Raw genomic sequence first — 6,034 nt, 5'->3', positions numbered from 1 at the left:
GGACATCCTACAGGAACACTGGGGGGGGGGAAGGGGAGCCCTGCATGCTCGGCGTTGAACTTGGAAGTGGACCAGAGGTGCTTCCGGTCCACTTCTGGGTCCATCAGGGAGTGCACCCCATCCACCCCAGCTCTGTGATCGGCCACTGGGGGGACCCTGGGTGCCTCCCCAGACCCAGGGGTCACCAGTCTCCAAGCCAGGGAGTGCGGAGGGGGCCCCCTAGCATGCTCCCTGGTGGACCCAGAAGTGGACAGGAAGTGCTCCTGTGGGATGCTCCATCCACCCCACAATCTCAGCATTCACAAGCTGCCTGGTACCTTGAGGTATGTAGAAAAAACATTTAAAGCTGTGTCTATGTCCAAATCATCAAATCTCTCTGAATCAATTTGGAGGATTCTGATTTGATTCAGAGAGATTAAAGGGTCTCCTGATTCTATTTGGATTTGGAGATTCAGCCACCGAATCAGGCCAAATCTCTGCCAAATTGGATCGGGGACCGAAGCTTCGCACAACCCTAATGATTAATAAACCTAGTGGAGGCATTTGTTTTTTCATAAACTCTGTTTCATCTGCAGCCAGTTAATTCTCTGTTGTGAATTGGCAATTTTTTTTATGCTGCAAAGATACCTATGGTCTCATCCATTTGAGCAGGGGCATGTTTTTGCAGCAGCACCAATAGTAGTGGCACTTTGCACTATCCATGTGCTGCAAGGATGAAGTGGGGAAACTGCCTGGGGGACAGGTTGCCTCAGTGTGGGGCTAGCTGGTAGGCAGCACCTGTGGTGAGGTGCTAGCCTGCTGGGGAGTGGCATGTGGAGATGGGGAAGCAGGCAGCCCAATCCTGCCTGCTCCCCCATCTCTGCACACTGAGGAGCCCCGCATGCTGAGGCATTGTACACCCCAGCCAGCTGCTTCCTGGCTGGCTCAGGTGCAGTGTGCCTTGAGATGGAGAACCAGGCAGCCCTGGGCTGGCTGCTCCCCTGTCTCTGCGTGTCTCAGTATGGGGGCTCCACAGCATGCAGAAACAGGGAGCAGGCAGCTCTGTGTTGCCTGCTCCCCAGTTTCTGTGTCTGTCCCAGCACATGCCACTTCAGCATGTTTTACACTGGTTTTTTCTTCAGGGATTTTTTTTGCTACTGGAAAATCCCAGAAGCAAATTTTTCCCCGGCACTGCAAGTTAACAGCCCCATGCATGGTTTAATATACAACATGTGCTGTTTGTGGTTCTCCAAAGACATTTGTGGTGCCCCAGATCACACATGCCTGCACGTCTGGATCTGGTTGATGAGACTAAATATGCATCGCTGCTATTGTTGAGTGGTAATGGGAATACACAAGAAGGAAGGTTGAGGACTATGTTGATGTGTTTGTAGAAAGTAGTTTTGTGATGGGGTGCTGAAATGCTGACATCCCTTTGGATGCACAGTTGTTGTCATGGTGGATGCTCCATGGCATTTGGCAAGATGTGTTAAGATTAAAGTGTGCAGATGGGTGGAAGGTAGAAAGCACTCACAGCTTTCATTCAAGCCAATGAGACCTATAGGTGTTCAGTATTGCTCAGGCCAAGAATGAGACTGAACATTTGATAAATCATAAGCATTAATTTATGTATATGACAGTAGATGTACTACAATTACATACCATATGAATCTTACTTTTACTGCTTGATTTCCTAACTTGACTGATGGGAAAGAAATCGACCATCAGTTACTGATTGAAAATAGGGTAAATTGAGGGACAAGTCACTTATGTTTCATACTTGTCAGTATAAGAGTTTTATCTTGGCAGGGAAACAACAGCCCTCATCTTAACTTGATTCAAAGCGTGAGCTAAAGCTGCTCTTCACTTCCTGACTGTTGTTTGTTTCCCTCTTGATGAGACCTGCTGACACATCATCAAAAGATGGCAGCAGACTTAAATAAGCAAGCAAAGCAAAGATCAGCAGGAAGAAAACTTGAAGCTGCAGAATAAAATAATGTAAAAGACTGTTCAATACCAAGAAAAGGTAATTGAATTTGTGAATAGTAGGCAAACGTACCTCAGTAAAAAAAAGAAAACCAAACAAGGATATGCTGACATCAGAGGTTTCTTCATAAAAAAAGAATATAGAATAAATCAACATCTTAAATTTCTGCCAGTGGAAGTGTTGTCATGGTATATTCTTTGTGGGTTTATTGTAAGATAGAAAAGATACCCTTGTCCAAATGAATAAAATATTAATGAAATTAGTCAACAGATAGGGAATGTGGCTTAAAGTTAGCTGTCATGTTCTGTATCATTTTGAAATTCATTACCTTTCAAAAGGATCTCAATGCAAGTTATGCAGAAAAAAGACTGAGTAGGAAAAATATACATGATTCTCTATCTTTCCATCCTATTTGGACTACTGAACAGGAGTAACATCATCAGTAAGTTCTACATAAATAACACATTAATAAAACATACATATTTGGAGAGACCATACTTATTTGGGAGAGTTTTTTTACTTTATATTAACAATATTTTCCATGTATCCATTTTTTAAAAATTTTACACAAGAATTTTGGGTATTGTGGCTTGTACTTGTGTATGAGAATTAGGAGTGGACAATTTTTAGGTATCTTTGGGTAAATGAATGACTGTGAATGTAAAGAGAATAGACTTAATGGCTCAGAAAACCCCATTTAGCTCTGTTCCTATGCTTCTAAGCATTCACATTTTACTTTCTGAAAACGCCCCCCAAAACCCTGCAATACTTGTTTAGCATTGTGTGGGGATTCTTTTTTGGGGGGCTGGTGGGGGAGAGGCTATTGATTGGATATTTTATAAAATAAATTAATTTAGACTATTATTTACTTAGAGCAACAAAAATGCTTATGAAGACTGCTAATGTCTTTGAATACATTATACAAATGGATACTGATGTTACTTCACTGCATGTGGCTTTCTGGACAGTGCTAATTTGAAGAAAACCTATTACAGCAAAGTGATTTACAGTAGCTGATAAAATAACTATATGGACATGTCTACACATACAATTAATGCTATATGGGTTTACTGTGCAGCCATTTGGGAGTGGATTTGCTCCTCATGGCACTAGCCTGCTCTAGGCCTCCTGTGTTCTGCCCCCCTGCAGCATCCAGAAGGAGCTGGAGGCTCTGGCCACAACTACCTAGGGCAAGGGACACTCTCTTTAAAAGGTAGCCCCATGTGGTGCTTCCTGGCCACCTGTGTTTCTGGCCTGCAGCAGCCTGCAGCATGTTGGCACAGCCCTCTCTGAATGTCACCAGAGCCCGTGCCCATGGTGTGATGGCTGCTCCATCCCCAGATACCAACAGTGACGAACTGTCACCCTGCTTACTGTGCTTCACTGCTGCAGAAACTGCCACCTGGCCCATGTCAGTCTCAGTTTTGCCTGCCCCATTGTGCTACGTGACCATATGGCTAGATTCACCACTGTGTCTGAGGCACCCTGCATCTCTGCTGATGCTGCCCAGCCTCTGGGATGCCACCTGGACCCCAGCAGGGATGCCAATGACATGCACATGGACACCACCACTAGTGCTGTCCTCAAGCTCTTGGTGCTTCAGACCTGCCACCTAAGGGCTCACCTGGCCAGCCAGGACTGTTGGTTACACATTGTCCAGCATACCTGGGACAACGAGCAGTGGCTGGACTCTTTTCAGATGATCCAGGCCACCTTCTAGGAGATCCTCAAACAGCTCTGTCCACGAGTGGCAGGCCACCATCATGTGTCTGCCTCTCCCCATGAAGACCTGGCTGGCCATTGCCATGCTCAAGCTGGCCACACCTGCCAGCCTATGCTACATCAGCCATGGACAGTGTGGGCAAAGCAACTGCCAGAGAGACCATCCTGGAGGTCTGTGGTGCCCTCCAGGATGTATTGGGGCACACCGCGCTCTGGGTCCAAGACCTCCTGGAGGTGGTGGCTGGGTTATGTGCCCCAGTGCATTGGGGCCCTGGATGTGACCCTCATTCCCATAATCTGACTGCCTCATGGTGACTGCCCCTACTACAGCTGGCAGTGCTTTCACTCCATCATGCTGCAGGCTGTCATTAATCCCCAGAATGTCTTCACCAACATGAGCACCAGCTGGGTGGGCAGCACCCATGATGGTTGCATCTTCTGGAACTCCATCCTGCCAGCCCTGGTGGAGAGTAGACACTTCACACCAGGGGTGCCAAGCTGCCAGCTGGGTGAGATGACAGTCCCACCCCTTCTTACTGGGGACCCTGCCTACCTGCTTCTTCCCTGCCTCATGTGGCCCTGCCATGGCTATCTGGATGCCTGCCAGGAACATTTCAACCAGTGCCTGGGCTGGACACATGCACTGTTGGAATGTGCCTTAGGCTACCTGAAGGGACACTGGCACACCCTCGCCTCCTGCCTCAAAGTTGTGGAGGCTAACATCCCCTGGGTCATCATTGCAGCCTGTATGCTGCATAATGTCCGTAAGGCCTGAGGGGAACTCTTCTGCGAGGCTTGGTGGAGGAGGCACAGTGGGTGGTGGATGCCTAGCGCTGGGAGTGCCAACTGTGGCAGCAATGCCAGTGAAGGCCAACTTCCCCCCCACCCACCAAGGCCCCAGGTAAGCCACATGCCTAGCAGCAGAGACCAGGGCATCAGGTGCAAGGAGCTGGTGGACCACCTGATCCTGCACCCCATGCTGTAGGCCACCTGGCCACAGCCCCCAGCCCCACCACACACTTCTCCTCCCAATGTGGGGCTCACTGGGTGGGTGTGGCAGGTGTGCCCAGTGACCCGAGTCTGTCCCTGCTGGCAGTGATAGTATGTGGCTCCCAGCAGTGTCCTGGAGTGCAGAGGCATGGCATCTGGCTGGCTTGGCAGTGGTCCCCTCTGGAGAGGAGCTGGAGTTTGTCAGGGTGGGTGGTTTCATCCCCAGCCTGGACTGCTGGGTGGGGCTATGAACCCAGAGGTGGTGGGGCAGGCTCTGGCCCAGGCTGCTAGAGCTGCTGGATAAAGCTGGGGGAAGGTCTGTGGTGGAATGTCCCAATGGGTCCTACCCCACTGATGTCTCATCACTGCTGCCAGACTGCATTGGAGGCTCCAGCAGGCTGCCCATGTTGGAGAACACAGTGTGGCTTCACCCAGAATCCTGGGGTGATCTAGTTGCCACATAAAAGGCATGGTTCTGTGGGCAGCCCCTGGCCAGTGGTTGTGGTTGGTCACATGGACCCACTGTGTTCACAGGACCTTGATCTGTATGCAGTAGTGACCTGCTGACCAGTTGTGCCCATACTCCTACATGTGGCCAGCCAGGGCATTGGAGTGCCTGCCCCAGGTGAACTGGCTCTGGACCTCAGGCCTTGCCCCCCAGTGTAGCAAGGTCTGTGGTCTTGGCCTGGGACAATTTAGTCCCCCAGGACACAGTGTGTGTCACTGGGGATGATGCCAGCTTGGCTCCCTCAGGACTTCTGGGTGGGGCTTCCAGTAGACTGCAGTTGCAGAGTTGGCCTTTATGCAGCACTACTGCCATTTGAGCCCCCTGCCCAGCCATCTGGGCAGCTATCACCTGGAAGATCTTCCAGGTATGGTGGCCTGCTTAGACCTGTCAAAGCATGTCCTCCTGGCCCCATTTGTCTAGGAGGTCAGCCACAGCCAGATGGGTCCAAGGTGCCAGCTCTGAGCAAGCAGGGTCCTGCCACTGGCCTCCCTAGCAGGAATTCTGGTGTTCCCTATTGGAAAACTGAAAAATCCATGATAAAAAGAATCCCAAAGTCACCCTGTAAAATACTTCCAAATCCATGTTCCTCCACAAGTAAAACAAAAGACCACTACAAAGACAGAGAGCAAGAAAGAGACAGTGATCAGTCGGACAATGTTTTATTGATATATCTTAAAGTGTTAAAGCAAGTCTTTTATCATAATAATAAAGTAAACTCTAAATACATGTTTCATGAATTCATGAATACATGTTTTGCTGCACTCCCACAGGGCAATGGACCCCACACAAGGGGTTTGGCCCCCCCAACAGGAGATTTGGCCCCCCAACAGATGGTTTTTTTAAAGTAT

Source organism: Crocodylus porosus, unplaced genomic scaffold (genome assembly GCF_001723895.1).
Source record: "Crocodylus porosus isolate Cpor-Errol unplaced genomic scaffold, CroPor_comp1, whole genome shotgun sequence".
NCBI lineage: Eukaryota > Metazoa > Chordata > Crocodylia > Crocodylidae > Crocodylus > Crocodylus porosus.
This window is presented reverse-complemented; position numbering follows the sequence as displayed.